Source organism: Neltuma alba, unplaced genomic scaffold, assembly GCF_004799145.2.
Source record: "Neltuma alba isolate B1F8T4 unplaced genomic scaffold, ASM479914v2 tig00010134_pilon, whole genome shotgun sequence".
NCBI lineage: Eukaryota > Viridiplantae > Streptophyta > Magnoliopsida > Fabales > Fabaceae > Neltuma > Neltuma alba.
This window is the reverse complement of record NW_021635082.1, coordinates 141,055-159,198: the sequence shown is the minus strand read 5'-3', so window position 1 is coordinate 159,198 and position 18,144 is coordinate 141,055.

The window sequence follows — 18,144 nt, the reverse complement described above, 5'->3', positions numbered from 1 at the left end:
CATTTAGAACCGGGGAGTAACTTTTTTAACATTTCAGCGTTGAGCTGGCTATGCATTTGAGAAAACAAGAAAAAGGAGGACACGAAAAGGGGGGGGGAAGAGAATAAACATAGCGCTATTGAAGGGAAAATTGCTGAAAAAACTAAAAAGCCAGTTTGAAAGGTACATTGCTCACAGGTACCTAATTTGGAATACTGGTATTACGAGTGTACAAACTTTTCAGAGCAATGATGTACTCTAGGCTGGCAAAATTTCAAACAAATATTTTTTATTATTAATTATTTATTTTAATACTTAATATATTTATTATTTTATTTTTAAATTATTATCTCTCCATTAAATATTTGGAAAATGACAGTAAAATACCATGTGAATTTCAAAAAGACAAATAAGGCACCTGAATAAGCAAAATGACAAAGAACGCATTAGGTACCAATCTGGAATTTTGATTTTTGACCTAAAGACCGAATTGCCCTTATTATGTTTGAAAACTGAGGAGATAGAGAAAGGTAGAAACCGCCTCCTCCCAGCGAAAGCAATCCCCCCACTTGGCGAAAGAGAAACTGCCCCCACTTGGCGAAACCAATCCACCTACTCGGTGAAACTAATCCCTCCCCTCAGCGAAACCGAATCCCCCTACTCAATGAAACCAATCCCTCCACTCAACAAAACCAAACCCCCCCACTCGACGAAACTAAATCCAAGCTCCTCCAGTCACCGAAAAAGGTTCTCTGATTTGCAAGGGGATTTGTATGTAAGGGGATTTGTAAACTATTTTCAGGAAATGTAAAGCTGCTTGATTTTCAAGTATTGTTAAATTATTTGCCCAGAATGTTACTACATGTATAACGAGATTTATAACTCGCGAAGTGAATTTGACCACTTCTTCTAGGGGTTTGACAATCTGTTTTGAGGGGCAGGGCAACTTTTCTCTACACAAATATAATTCCATGTTGAATTTGACAAAACACATTGTGAGATTTACAACTTTCACAATGAGTGTTACTATATTTTCAACGGGATTTGTAACCTTTTGTGAGGGGCTGGCTAATGTTTCTGTAAAAAACAAAACAATTCCACTCTAAATTTTACAAAACACATAGTGGGAATAACAACTTTCACAGTGAGATTTACTACTTCTTCAATGAGTTTTGCAACCTTTTGTGAGGGGGTGGGTAACTTTTCTGTCAAAAACAAAACAATTTCACGCTAAATTTTATAAAACACATAGTGGGAATAACAACTTTCACAGTGAGATTTACTACTTTTTCAATGGATTTTGCAACTTTTTGTGAGGGGCTGGGCAACGTTTCTGTCAAAAACAAAACAATTCCACACTGAATTTTACAAAATACATATTGAGAATAACAACTTTCACAATGATATTTACTACTTCTTCAATAGGCTTTGCAACCTTTTGTGAGGGGCGAGATAAATTCTCTATAAAAAACAATACAATTTCACGCTAAATTTTACAAAACACATAATGGTATTTACAACTTTCATAGTGAGAGTTACTACTTTGTGTAATGTAATGCACCATTCACGAAACAATATTTGCCAAAAACCAGCAGCCATATAATAGCAGATACATTACATATATTCAAATGACTGCACCTGAAGTACATTAAAGTAAACATTGAACCATTAACTTTCATACTAACTACATGTGTAATGGAATGTACCATTCACGTAACAGTATTTATAAGAAACCAGTAGTCATATGACAACAGATACATTATATATATATATATATATATATTCAAATAACTGCACTCTACTCTTGCCACTGTTACCAATTTCACTGACAACACTTTACTCCTGCAATGGCGGCAATGTGATTTCGAAGAACCTTTTTCGGTGACTGGAGGAGCTTGGATTTAGTTTCGCCGAGTGGAAGGATTGGTTTCTCCGAGTAGAGGGATTCGGTTTCACTAGCTGAATGGAGGGATTGGTTTCGCCGAGTGGGGGGATTGCTTTCGCCGGGAGGAGGTGATTTCTTCCTTTCTCCATCTCCTCAGTTTTCAAACATAATAAGGGCAATTCGGTCATTAAACCAAAAATCAAAATTCCAGATTGGTACCCAATGCCTTATTTGTCATTTTGCTTATTCAGGTGCCTTATTTGTCTTTTTGAAATTCATATGGTATTTTACTGTCATTTTCCCTTAAATATTCTCTTTTTGTTATTATTTTTTTATTCTCTCTCTTATATTCTCTCCTCCTCATAAATAAGAACATTTTAGAAAAAGAACTTCTAATTTTTATGAATTTATTGTCTTTAATTAATTTTAACTAATATTTTAATCTACACCATGAGCTCTAATATTACTTATAATAAAAAGGGATGGAAGGAATATATTATTCTTACCTTGTCTTTTTTCTTTCTTTTTTGGAGACAGAATTTAGAGAAATGTATAGCACACAAATAGCCAAGCAGAATCAGATCACACAAGCCCTGTGACAGTGAACTTGAAATAAAAAAAAAAAATTGTTCTTAATTTCTACAAATCCATTATCTATAACAGAAGTAACTAAAGCGAACGTAAAAGAGTAAACAAAATATGTAGAAATAGACAACGATTATAATAGTACAGTTAAAATCAGGATATATTCATACTTTTTTTTTTGCAAATTTTCGTTTGAGAACATATAACTAAAATAAAAATTCAGAAAATAAATTTTGAAGAAGTTCAAGTAGAATTTATTATACTTATATAATGAAATTTAATACTAAATAAACTAACAAGATTAATTATGAATAATATTTCATCTGTGGACTTCTACAATGAAGGTTTTACCGTCTTTTTTGGCCTTTTTTTTTTCTTACCTTCTTTATCCGGCCACTTCAATGATGTTTCACAGAGAAATCTGATTTTGTTTTATAGAGACAGGGAACAGAAATAAGAGCAAAGGGAGCAAAGAAGAGAAAGTGAAAGAAAGTAAGAAATAGAAAACGGAAGGAGCAGAGAAGACTGAGAAGCAGAGGCAGAAATTTTGAGCAAGACAAGAAGAATTGAGAGTGCCATAATAAATTAATAATGGAGATTCTTTTACTATAACCCCCAGAAACTGTATTTTTTTAATTATTAGAACAGGAGATAGTATTAAATTTATTGTACATTTTAATATTCGGGATGAATGGCATGATAAAATCTAAAATATAATATGATTTTAATAATTCATGTTGAAATAATGTAAATAACAAATTATAAAATAAAATACTAAGTTGTTTTACACTTTTAATTTACATGAGTATAATATTTTTTTATGGAGATGATCCAAATAAAATAAAATAATTATTCATTTTTAATATTTTCGGTCATCACAGAAAAATCTACTTTAAACTATAATTTTTCAAGGGATACTGTGATATGATGAGGCTAAGATTCAAAGTCTGCAAAGGCCATCACCAGGTTCAATAATTTTAAAGGCACAGTACTACAAAAGTTAAAGTGCTTTGACAGGATCTCCACGCGATGCACGGAGAATATTTAAAAAAGAATTGTAATCAGATCCCACTTAAAGAAATTAAATATAAAAAAGTCTTTTGAAATCATGAAATTATTTTAAAGTCTCAAGAAATTTTTTTGCGATAAATTTTATTTATTTAATTACCAAATTACCTTTTTTTTTTTTTAAGTTTACAATAACAACTGAAAGAGTAGTGGTTGACAACTCAGGGTGTAAGGATTGACAACTATTGCGGCTGGTTTGACAACACATTTTTTTTAAATAAAAAGTCAATTTTATTTAATATAAGTGAAATGATTATATTTGAATGAAAACAAAATTATAATTTTAAAATACTTTTACGTGCGCAAAGTAAATATACAAAAGAATTTGTTTTGATTTAAAAAAACTTTTTAAAAATATTTGTTCAATAATCCAAAACAAGAAAACAACCGAGAAAGCAACGATTTTCAATAATCAACAAGTCCTCATGCTTTTATAATGAGGGGGCAGGGTGGGAATAAAATAGCACTATACATTCGAGGAGACAAGAAAAATGAGAATCCAAGTTAAGGAAAAACGCTTTCCTTGATCAAGAGACTTGGAGTTAGTTAGTTTGTGAGATTATAGAAAGATCCTGAATTTTAAGGTTTGTTTAATCACTAACTTAATTCATGTTGATTTAATTTACTTTACTGATTTAGTTCATTTTGTTTTATTTAATTTACAGAAAGAAGACAAATAGAAAAACTAATAACCTGGATAAATATAGCACTATTGAAGGGAAATTTGCTGAAAAAGGCCAGTTTGAAAGGTACGTTGCTCACTGGTACCTAATTTAGAGTAGTAGTATTATGCGTGTACAAACTTTTCAGAGTACTGATACTTTTCTCTGTATTAGGTGCTCTAGGGCAACAAAATTTTCGAACAAACTTTTCAGAGGTATACATTTAATATTCGGGATGAAAATCTAAAATATAATATGATATTTAATTTTAATTTTTTTATACATACCCAGTAGGCCAGTAGTAAATTCCTAAATAATTCACGTTGAAACAATATGAACAAAAAATTATAAAATAAAATACTAAGTTGTTTTACACTTTTAATTTACATGAACATAATATTTTTTTATGGAGATTATCCAAATAAAATAAACTAATTATTCATTTTTAATATTTTCGGGCGCCACAAAAAAATCTACTTTGGGCTACAAGTGATGATGTGCTATGATGAGGTCAAAGATTTAAAGTCTGCAAAGGCCCCCCTTTGGTTTAATAATTTCAAAGGAACAGTGCTACAAAAGTTAAAGTGCTACTACAGGATCCCCATGTGATGCACGGAGAATATTTAAATTATTCATTATTCATATGAATGGCCCCCACCTAGCTTTTTTAAGATAAAATGTCAATTTTATTCCACAGGAGCAAGAAGGTGTTTAGATAAGAACAAAATTATGGTTTCAGAAGTGCTTTTACGATATACAAAGTAAATATATGAAAGAGTTTGTTTCGATTTGTAAAAAAGTGTTTTTGAAAAATACTTCTGAGATTAGCCAAACATCTTTTTAAAAGTTTACATAGACCGATTAGTCACCGCCCAAGTAAACAAAAGAAGAAGATTGACCTCGAACATCCAAAACAAGAAAAGAACAGATCAAGCAACGATTTTCAATAATCAACAAGTCCTCATGATTTTATAGCACTGCAAACATAATTTGAAGAAAAAATTGCTATAAAATGCCTGTTTGAAAAGTTTATTGCTTATAGGTATCTAAATTAGAGTTTTAATACTGTGTGTACAAACTTTTTAGAATACTGGTACTTTTCTATGCATCAAGTACTTCTTTTCAATTTTGGGCAATAAATTTTCCAACAGGTATTTTTCAGCAATTTTTCCTAATTTAAATATATTATTAACTTTTCTTTTCCTGAGAGATGCATGAAGCTATGAATGAAAAATAAAAGCACACTAGAATGCGCGAACAACAAACCTGAAACAACTCCGGCATAAATGTAAATTCATGGGATGAAATTTATAGTTTAAACTATTAAAACTATCAATAATATTTATTAATGATATAAGGAGAGTGAGCAACAAAAGATTAAATTTAATGGAAGAGTGACGGAAATGTTAATATTACAAACGTAATCAAAAGTATATTACCAATTTCAATTATTTTAATTTACTGTGAACCGAATGACAAAGGAAAAAGAAGAAAAATAGATAAAAATTTGGGCAAAAAGAAGTCCTTCTTATTTACCAAAAAAAAAATCAAATTTAAAACTAATAAAATTATACTTTTTTAAGATATTCAATACGATGCTTCAAAATCTAATAAATGGTAAGATGGACTGAAAAAATAACTATGATCTAAATATTATAACAGATAAATCATATGAAAGACTAAACATGGAAGGAAACGCAAATAACAATGCATAACAATATTTATACAAGAGGGAAAGAAACACAGTAAGAATTAGAAGCTTTTATCTTCTTTTTTCCCCCCCCAAAAAGAGGCTTCAACATTCTTTGTCGGAGACTCTTCTTTTCGATTTTTGTATTTTTCTTATGGAATTGAAATGAGAGGAACTTAGAGAAAAAGAAGCAACGAAGTTGTGAAGAAAAACTTGTTTGAGCAATGAAAGGCGAACTGATAGAATGACTCTGTTTCAAAGGGATGAAATGGTTTTCTTTTCTTTTCTTTTTAAAAAAATCAAGTCAACTTCAAAGTCTTCCTACTGTTAGTCCTATGTGGAATTATTTTTTTTTTTGGGTCAAAAGTCCTATGTGGAATTAGATACCTCAATAATTACTCGCTGATGTTATTTACAAGACACTTCTAAATTTTAAACCTGATTGACTATGTCTAAAAATTTAATCACTCCCTTTAATATGCACTCTATATTTTAGTAACATTTTTCCTATGAATAATAAACAAATGGAACAATTGTAGGGTCATATAAAAAATTTAATGATAAATAAGACTAAAAAAATACATTACCTCTATCTTATAAACAGTATCATAATTCAGAAAAATACTCAAATCACTTTATTAAATTTTTCACATCAATAAATAATTTTACTTTTTATTTATTATTATATAGTATAAACTTTGTTTTTATAAAAATAATATATATTAAATAAAAATAAAATTAAAAAAATTGTTAAAGCATATGTCTTTGATGTGTCTCATCTGCGTCCTTTCCTAAAACGAAGTAGCTGCCAGCAGTTGAAGAGGGTCATTGCTGGTAAGTCGTTGCTCCTTCTAAAAGTAGACACATATAGGTTTGGAAGGGACGAAAAGTAGATCACCAAAAAAAAAAAAAAGAAGGTGGGGACGCAGTGACGCACATTGAGGGAAAATAAGAAATTAAAAAAAAACAAAATACTGTGATATTATTGAAAGGTCAATTTGAAATATTTTGCTCTTTCAATATAATTATAATTTTTAGATCCTCTACTATAAATTTTCCTATTTTCTTCTTCAAGACTGCTTGTAAAATAACTGTATAGCACGCTATAAATTAAACATAATAATTAGAATGTATTTTCATTCATGACAATCATACCAATACAACAAATTATTCTCTTAAAAAGTTTCACCTTCATTTCCATTTTTGGTTTTTATTCTAGCTTTACGCCAAGTTATCATGGTGCAAGATGTAACCCAAAAAGTTAGATGAAAATAAGATACTAATATAGAGTTAAGCTGTACCTAGCACTCTAGAATAATTTTTAAGGCATATCTAACATTCTAAAATATTCTTCCAATCACATATAATATTACTCAAAACTAACTCAATAATATTAGATATGACATAGCTATATGTACAAAAATCATGAATAATATTGCATCCAGAGGTGCTATAAAAAATTTTACTGTCTCGTCCTTAATACAATAGCTACATAACTAATTTGGAAAGATTAAAAAACTTAATTAAGTTGATTAATTATAACAAACGGGTGTTGACTATGTTAAACTATCATCTCTAGTCACATGCATTGAAACTATCTTTTGGTGAGAACCCTTAAAATTAATAGAGATATTTTGAAAAAAAAATTATAAATTTGAAAGACAAAGTGGATTGTGATTCTATATTTATAATCAAATTTAATCTCCAACTAAATAATTTATAATATAAACATCACGCATTGATCTTACCTTGCTCTGTTTTAAAGCAAGTGAACAGAGCTTTCTTTGTTATTTGAATAATAATAATTCAATAACTTGATATTCAAAAGTAAACAATTAATATATACATATCTCTATATATATATATATCAGCTGTAGTTAAGTGATCCTAAAATAATTTAAGATATTTGCCGTATTCCGAGAATTGGGGGTAAAATTAGTTCAATCATTCATGCCTCAAATATTTTTTAACATGATATGGAAACACGTGGAAAATGAGGTAAAATAAAGGATTTAAACACTTCTTAGCATAGTAAAAAATGAAAAAAAAAAAAAAAAAAAAAGTATGCCGGCTCATCACCCACCCCAAACCATATGTTCCCAAGCAGCGGGCATGCAATAGAGGAGCTAAAAAAGGGGTCAACTGTATATCCCTTGCTTCTTTAAACAATAGTCCTTTTTTTTTTCCCAACCTTTTGGTAACTAAGATTATGAATATCTTCCATTGAAAATAAAAAAATGCTCCTATGATACTATTTATAAGCATTTAGTAATAAATTTACATAAACTGAGAAAGTTAACTGAAAATAGTTATTTCTTGAAAAATAGTAAAATTGTCCTCAATAAAGTCATCAATTGGAAGAGTTTGTTTAATTAATGTGAAAATCTTATAATTAATTTGGGATATTATGCGAAAAAAACCTGATTGTCCAAACAAAACGCGATATATTGTGAACCTTTTCAAGCATGGAAACTTAGAAAGAGAGAAATCTTAGAGTTGCAAATATAGTCGAACTTGACCTCTTAATCTTGGGCGAACATTCATACCACTAAAATGACTAAACTACATGATTGGCATAAGCTATTTTCCTTCGTATTGCATATGCTGTAAATGTTGTTTTTTTCTTTCCACAGTATAGATTTTGTAAAAAATGTCGAGGAACACTTTCTCTCCCTGTTCGTGTATGTAAGTATCCTGGTTTTATAGAATGAATTGACATTTTCACCCAAAAAAAAATAGTAAGAAAATTCTTTTCACCAAAAATAATGGTTTTATGGATGCAATATTTTGATTGATTTTTACAAATACATGAATACACGAGTTTCTGTTCTAAATTTCCCAATGCATGTTGCAAATTGTCTAAGTCTAATCGTGAACACATTTGACAGACTCTAACATGATGGTTCATTTATATTTTAAAAAACCACTTGCAAAACAGGAGTCCCTATTGCAAACTTAGCTACTATTGTTGCAAATTTCCTAATTTCAGTAGTCAACATTTGCACTCAGAGTATGAAATTTGTGGGAGAAAATATATTATCATTATTAGACATGTAATAAACACATAATATGTAATTCATTGCACTAAAAATGAAATCATGGGTAATCTTTATGCATAAAAGTTGACACATTCTTTGCTAATATAAAAGACATCTTGAGCTGACAGATCCCTCTACAATTTTCTCTTGGTTGTATCTGTATCTTTGCAAATAGTTGTACAACAGCTGCCAACCGTGTATTTCTTATATGAGTAATGAGTCGCCACAGCAAGTGTGACCTCAGGGAACTGAGTTCTTCCTATTGCACAACATTAAGAACCATCAAACAAGAGTCACAGTGGAGTACAAGATTGAGATCTAAAAACAATGCATTCATAGATAAGCACTTAATCAACTCATACTTCTGCAAAATAGTTGTTTTCCGCCACCAGTAGCCATTTATAATCCGTTATTGCACATTATTCAACTCTCAATTTCAATCAACTTTCAATAATAATAAACAGTATGCGTTAACAACAGGAATTTGCGGGTTTACAACAGAAATACCGATTTTCATAAAATTAAATTGCCATTTCCCTGCACAACTCCAATTTGAAAATTTACAATCCGATTACATATTTTCACAACTATAAGTTACTAATTTTCTGCACATTTCGTTTTCATATCACCCATTTCAGCACATTTATCAATTTTCCTTTCAGTTCTTCCTTCCTAAGTTCCTTCAACAACGTATTACAGTCAGTGTTCACTCATTCTCACCCACTTTTCAAAAATCACTAACACCTCATGTTTATTAACTTCAAAGAAGAAGAAGATAATAATCTCTCTTTAAAGAAGAAGAAGATAACAATCTCTCTCTAAACTTAAAAGCTATATCAGATTTTTTTCTCTCTCACTACCCACTTATCCATGCATTTAAACACTTATTTTTACATTATTCAATTATCACAACCTAACTATGCTCAATAGAAATTTTTTTTTGGGAAAAACGGTTTACCTCACGCACCAAACTCTTCTTTTTTCTTCTTTCTTCTTCCTTTTCAGTAGATACAGTTCGCAGGGCATTTCAGTAAAATGACTTCAGCAATTAATTTCAGTTTACTCTCTAGGTCTTTCAGTAAAATTTCAGAATCTTTAACTGAAATTTCAGATTTTTTTGAAGACTGTTTAAAATTAATTGCCATGTGCGTTCCTTAATTGAAATTTTGCCTAAATGCAAAGGGTTTATAAAATCTATTTATAATGAGTCAAGATTCAAAGTCTTTCAATAATTATTATGCGCTGTGGTAGCCCCCACTTGGTTCAACAATTTAAGGGCACGCTAAAAACAAAAGCAAAAAGTGCTTTGCATGATGACCTGATCTCCGTGATGCACGGGCAATATTTAAATTTATCAAAAATATCAAAATAGGATAAGAGAAGTATTTTCTTCTACCCTTATTAAAAAGTTAAAATAAAAGGAAAATCCTAAGAAAATAGTTATAGTAATTTTTTTTATGAGTATAATAACTAATACTGATTTAAAATTTTAAAATTTAATAGTCATTTTTTTGATAATTTTTTGTAAAATAAAAACTTTTATATTAATAAGTCATATTATTAATTTTTTTATATAAATATATTATTTCGCTTTTCATTTATTATTAAGTAGACTGTTATTTTCCTAAAATGAGTACTATTAAATAGAGATAAAATTGTTTTTAAAAAATTTGAGATAAAATTGAAAACTTATTACATTTTAAATTAGAGTTAGTACAGTTGAAGTTTTATTTTGAGTTAATATGATTTTTTATCCCTCAAGTTTATCTTTATTTTGGTTTTAATATTTTAAATTTCAAACTATAAGTTTTAGTCTTTTAAAGAGTAAAATGATATAAGTATTTATTAGATTATAGGGCCCAATGAAAGAAATTAAGGGACCAAAATCTATGGTTTGAAATTTGAGAGACCAAAACTAAAATGAAAATAAACTTGAATGACCAAAATTTTTAATAACCATTTTATTTTACTTACAATACTTAAGTCCAGTTCTTTATATTTATTATATCAAGTTTTTTCAATATTATCATAAATTATAAATCCACATAAAAAAAGTAACCAAGACATATGATCTTGTAGAACTTAACATAATAAATAGAATGATTTCGATGGTACAAATTAGCCTTCTAATAACCAAATGCTAAAAATATAATGCCCAGAAGATTGTAATTAAGACTATATATACAAAAAAAAAAACAATGCATTTCACAATTCTCCTTTTTTTTCTGAATGCGTTTTTTTTCAATGGGCAAGAAATAAATATGCATTTCCCAGTTTTCCTTTTTCAAAAAAAAATTCAAATATTTATAATTGAAAATATTCAATTATAATATAAAGACGAAATTCCTAAAATATTATAATTAAAGTTATACAAGAAATATCATAATGCAAATTTACTAACTTTCTTTTTTTTTTTTTAAACATTTCAACGTTGAGCAGGCCATGCATTTGAGGAGACCAGAAAAAGGGGAACACCCGGGGGGAGGGGGGGATTTAATATAGCCCTATTGAAGGGAAAATTGCTGAAAAAGGCCAGTTTGAAAGGTAAAGTAATAATATTATGTCATTATATGTGTGCAATCTTTTCAGAGTACCGATACTCTTCTCTGTATCAGGGGCTTCAGGGCAACAAAATTTTCAAACAAACTTTTCAGAGGTGTACATTTTAATATGCGGGAATGGGGAGGAAAATCTAAAACATAATATTACCTTTCACTTTTAATATAAAATCTTATTTAATTTTTATTTTGATTCTAAATATAAAATTCTAATCCACTTTATTTTTTATATTTATACATTTTTTTCAATATAATCTTTCTAACAATAATAGTTCTAGTTAATACACTTGATTAGTAAGGATATTTTAGGAAAGACAATATTTATTTATTACAAATAACTAACTTAACTTCTTTCTTTAATCTTCTCAAATTAATCAACTAGCTCTTATAAATAAGACAGGAGATAGTATAATATTTAATTTTAATTTTTTATACATACCTAGTAGACTAGTAGTAAATTCTGAAATACTTCATGTTGAAATAATATAAATAACAAATTATAAAATAAAACACTAAGTTGTTTTACGCTTTTAATTTAAATGAACATGATTTTCTTATTTTTTATGGAGATGATCCAAATAAAATAAAATAATTATTCATTTTTAATATTTTCTGGCATCACAAAAAAATCTACTTTAAACCATAATTTTTCAAGGGATAATGTGACATGATGAGGTCAAGATTCCAAGCTTGCAAAGGGCCCCACTTGGTTCAATAATTTTATAGGCACAGTACTACAAAGGCTATGACAGGATCTACACGGAATGCATGGAGAATATTTTTTCAGCAGTTTTTTCTAATTTAACTGTATTATTACCATTGTTTTTTGCCTTTTCTTTTCCCCAGAGATGGACGAAGCTATGGATGGAAGAGCAAAAAAGTGCGCATTAGCACGCACTAACAGCAAACCCGAAACAAGTCCGGCGTGAATGAACATTTTTAGGGTGAAATTTATAGTTTTAAACCATTAAAATTATCAATAATATTTAATGAGTACCATAAGGAGAGCGCGCAACAAAAGATTAAATTTAACGGAAGAATTAAGGCAATGTTAATATCACAAACACAATCAAAAGTATCTTAGCAATTTCGTTTTTTTATTATTTTATTGTGAACCGAATAATGGAGGGAAAAGAAGAACGAACAGAAGTATTTTCTATCATCCAACAATCCATTCCATGTATAGCAATGATGGATCCTTATGAGTAGGATTTTCCTCAATATTACTTCTTCGATCCTTAATATAAGATCTATTTAATTAATTTAATTAAATTAAGAATATTAGGTAAATGAGTTAATTATAAGAAATATGATATGTTTTTCTTAGAACATTATAATTACCTTCCTTAATATCTTCCATTCTTTTTCTATTATGGTTGAGAGAGTATATATAGGGATAATTTAAAAAATATTGATAAATATGAGAAATATATTTTATATTTAGAACCAAAATTAACTTGATAATTAGTTTTTATATTAAGAATCAAAAGAGCATAACAGATAAAGCATACGGAAGACTAAACGTGGAAGGAAATGCAAATAAGAATAACAATATTCATACAAGAGGGAAAGAAACATGGTAAGAATTGTAAGTTTTTTACTTGCTTTTTATTTTTAAAGAGACTTCAACCGTTCAACGTTCTTCGCCGAAGACTCTCCTTTCCAGCTTCTTCCTAGTAGGCTAGTAGTAAATTCTTAAATAATTCATGTTGAAATAATATAAATAACAAATTACTACCTTGGTTCTTAATAAAAAAACCTTGTTTGACTTTTATTTTGATCCTAAATATAAGATTCCAATCCACTTTGTCTTTCATATTTATATATATTTTTCCAAGGTAGTTCTTCTAACAATAATAATTATAGCCAATGTACTTGATTAGTAAAGATATTTTAGGAAAGACAACACATATTTATTACAAATAACTAACTTAGCTTCTTTTCTTAGTCTCTCTAAATTAGTCAGCTATCTCTTATAAATAGAACTGGAGGTAGTATAAAATAAAATACTAAGTTGTTTTACACTTTTAATTTAAATGAACATAAATATTTTTTTTATGGAGATGATCCAAATAAAATAAAATAATTATTCATTTTTAATATTTTCGGGCGCCACAAAAGAAATCTACTTTGAGCTATAATTGCCCAAGTGATAATGTGATATGATGAGGTCAAGATTTAAAGTCTGCAAAGGCCCGCACTTGGTTCAATAATTTCAAAGGAACGGTGCCACAAAAGTTAAAGTGCTGCTACGGGATCTCTATGTGATGCGCGTATGATATTTAAATTATTCATTATTAATATGATAGCCTTTTTTTAAAAATAAAAAGTCAATTTTATTCAGTGTGAATAAAACGATTACATAGACCGATTAGTCACAGCCCAAGTAAACAAAAGAAGAAGATTGACCTAGAACATCCAAAACAAGAAAAGAACAGATCGAGCAACGATTTTCAATAATCAACAAGTCCTCATGATTTTATAAGGAGGGGTGAGAGGGGGGAATAAATACAGTACCACAAACATAATTTGAAGAAAAAATTGCAATAAAATGTCAGTTTGAAAAGTTTGTTGCTCATAGGTATCTAAATCAGAGTGTTAATATTGTGTGTACAAACTTTTTAGAATATTGGTACTTTTCTATGCATCAATTACTTCTTTTAATTTTTGGGCAATAAACTTTTTAAACACGTATTTTTCAGCAATTTTTCCTAATTTAAATATATTATTGCCTTTTCTTTTCTTGAGAGATGCATGAAGCTATGAATGAAAATAAAAACATATTAGGATGCGTGAACAGCAAACCCGAAACAACTCCTGCGTAAATGAAAATTCATGGGATGAAATTTATAGTTTTAAACTATTAAAACTATCTATAATATTTATTACTGACATGAAGAGAGTGAGCAGCAAGAGATTAAATTTAATGGAAGAATGACTGGAAATGTTAATATTACAAACATCATCAAAAGTATATTAGCAATTTCAATTTTTTTTAATTTATTGTGAACCTAATGATGGAGGAAAAAGAAGAAAAGCAGATAAAAATTTGAGCAAAAAGAAGTCCTTCTTATTTACAAAAAAAAAAATCAAATTTGAAATTAATAAAATTATAATTTTTTAAGATATTCAATACGAATGCTTCAAAATCTAATAAATGGTAATATGAACTGAAAAAATAACTAAAAAAGGTTTTGATCTAAATATTATAATAGATAAAGCATATGAAAGACTAAACATGGAAGGAAACGCAAATAACAAAACATAACAATATTCATACAATAGGGAAAGAAAAATAGTAAGAACTAGAAGCTTTTATCCCTTTTTTTTTTTTTTTCCTAAGAGGCTTCAGCATTCTTTGCTGGAGACTCTTTTTTCGGTTTTTGTATTTTTCTTATGGAATTGAAATGAGGAGAACTTAGGCTTTGTTTGGTTCAGCAGAGGGGAGGAGAGGGGAGGTTAATTAAAGGAAGGGGAGGAGAGGGGAATGAAGGTCGTAGTTTTGTTTGGTTGGAGGGGAAAGGAAGAGAGGAGAGATTTTTTGTTTGGTTTATAAGAAGAGGGGAGGGGAGGTAATTATAAATTGACAAATATGCATTTATCTCTGTATTTAGACTAATTTATTTTTTTATTACAATATTTATATCAAAATTATTATTTCTTAATTTATCAATTTAAAAAAAACCAATTACCTCACTTACATGAGATAAAAAAATGATAAAACTAAAAAAAGATTATGACACGCACGTTATGATATATATATTAATATATATGCATGTTATTTGAGATTATAATACACACGTTATCATATATAATTATAATACACACATATTATGATATGCATATATTAATATATATGATATGCATATATTATATAATTATAATATTATATTATCATTATCAAATATTATTAGTGGCTAAAAAGAGAAAGAAGTGAAAAAAAGATTTTTAATAAGATGGACAAACTTAAAATATTAAAAAATTAATATGGGTAGTTTGGTTAATATTAGACATAATATTTCTCTCCCTTCCAAAAAGCCCCAAATTTGGAGGGGAGCATGGGGAGGGGAGGAGAGCACTAAAAGACAAATTTCTCTCCTCCCCTTCCCTTTATTTTTCCCAACCAAATACACTTGTCCCCTCTTCTCCCCTCTCCTCTCCTCCCCTCCCCTCAACAACTCTCCAACCAAACAAAACCTTAGGAACAAAGGAGCAATGAAGTTGTGAAGAAGACTTTGTTTGAGCAATGAAAGGCAAACTGATAGAATGACTTTGTTTCAAAGAGATGAAATGATTTTCTTTTCTTTTCTTTTTAAAAAATCAAGTCAACTTCGAAGTCTTCCTATATGTCCGTCCTATGTAGAATTAGATACCTCAATAATTACTTCCTGATGCTATTTACAAGACACTTTTATATTTTAAAACTGATTGACCATGTATTAAAATTTAATGACTTTTGACCTGTATTCTGTTTAATATGCACTCTATATTTTAGTAACATTTTTCCTATAATAATAAACAAATGGAACAATTGTAGTGTCATATAAAAAATTTAATAATAAATAAGAATAAAAAATACATTACCTCTATCTCATAAACAGTATCATAATTCAGAAAAATACTCTTCTAATTCTATTTATAACGTAAAAAAAATTATACTATTTATAAATCACTTTATTAAATTTTTCCTATCAATAAATAATTTTAATTTTAATTTATTATTATATAGTATAAACTTTGTTTTTATGAAAATAATATATATTAAATAAAAATAAAATTAAAAAATTGTTAAAGCATATCTCTTTGATACGTCTCATCTGCGTCCTTGCCTAAAGCGAAGTGGCTGCCAGCAGTTTAATAGGGTCATTGCTGGCAAGTCGTCGCTCCTTCTAAAAGGAGACGCATATAGGTTCGGAAGGGACGAAGAGTAGATGGCCAAAGAAAAAAAAGGTGGGGACCCATTGAGGGAAAATAAGAAAATAAAAAAACAAAACGAAATACTGTGATATTATTAAGAGGAGGGTATAGTGGTCAATTTGCAATATTTTGTTCTTTCAATATAATTATAATTTTTGGATCCTCTACTATAAATTTTCCTATTTTCTTCTTCAAGACTGCTTGTAAAATAACAGTATAGCACGCTATAAATTAAACATAATAATTAGAATGTATTTTCATTCATGACAGTCATGCCAATACAACAAATTATTCTCTTAAAAAGTTTCACCTTCATTTCCATCCCTGGTTTTTATTCTAGCTTTACACCAAGTTATCATGGTGTAAGATGTAACCCAAAAAGTTAGATGAAAATAATATACTAATATAGAGTTAAGCTGCATCTAGCACTCTAGGATAATTTTTAAGGCGTATCTAATATTCTAAAATATTACTTCCAATCAGATAAAATATTACTCAAAACTAACTCAATAATATTAGATATGACATAGTTATATGTATAAAAATCATGAATGACATTGCATCTAGAGGTGCCATAAAAATTTTTTACTATCTCTTGTCCTTGATACAATAGCTAGATAACTAATTTGAAAATATTAAAAAAAATAATTAAGTTGATTAATTATGACAAATATGTGTTGACTATGCTAAACTTTCCTTTTTAGTCATGTGTATTGAAACTATCTTTTGGTGAGAACTCTTAAAATAAATAGAAATATTTTGAAAAAAAATTATAAATTTGAGAGATAAAATGGATTGTGATTTTATATTTATAACCAAATTCAATCTCCAACTAAATCATTTATAATATAAACATCACGCATTGATCTTACCTTGCTCTGTTTTAAAGCAAGTGAACAGAGCTTTCTTTGTTGTTTGAATAATAATAATGATAATAATTCAATGACTTAATATTCAAAAGTAAACAATTAATATATATATCTATATATATCAGCTGTAGTTAAGTGATCCTAAAATAATTTAAGATATTTGCCTCATTCTGAGAATTGGGGGGAAAATAAGTTCAATCATTCATGCCTCAAATATTTTTTAATATGATATGGAAACACGTGGAAAATGAGGTAAAATAAAGAATTTAAACACTTCTTAATATAGTAAAAAAAAAAAAAAAAAAAAAAAGTAAAATTCTGCCGGCTCATCACGCACCCCAAACCATATGTTCCCAAACAATGGGCATGCAATAGAGGGGTTAAAAAAGGGGTCAACTTTATATCCCTTGCTTCTTTAAACAATAGTCCTTTTTTTTTTTCCAACCTTTTGGTAACTAAGACTTCCATTGAAAATAAAAAATGCTCCTATGATACTATTTATAAGCATTTATTAATAAATTTTCATAAACTGAGAAAGTTAACTGAAAATAGTTATTTCTTGAAAAATATCAAAATTGTCCTCAATAAAAGTCATCAATTGGAAGAGGTTGTTTAATTAATGTGAAAATTTTATAATTAATTGGGGATATTTTGCGTAAAAAAACTGATGGTCCAAGCAAAACGTGCCATGTTATGAACCTTTTCAAGCATGGAAACTTAGAAAGAGAGAAATCTTAGAGTTACAAATATAGTCGAACTGACCTCTTAATCTTGGACGAACAGTAATACCACTAAATTATATGATTGGCATAAGCTATTTTCCTTCGTATTGCATGTGTTGTAAATGTTTTTTTTTCTTTTACCTTTCCACAGTATAGATTTTGTAATAAATG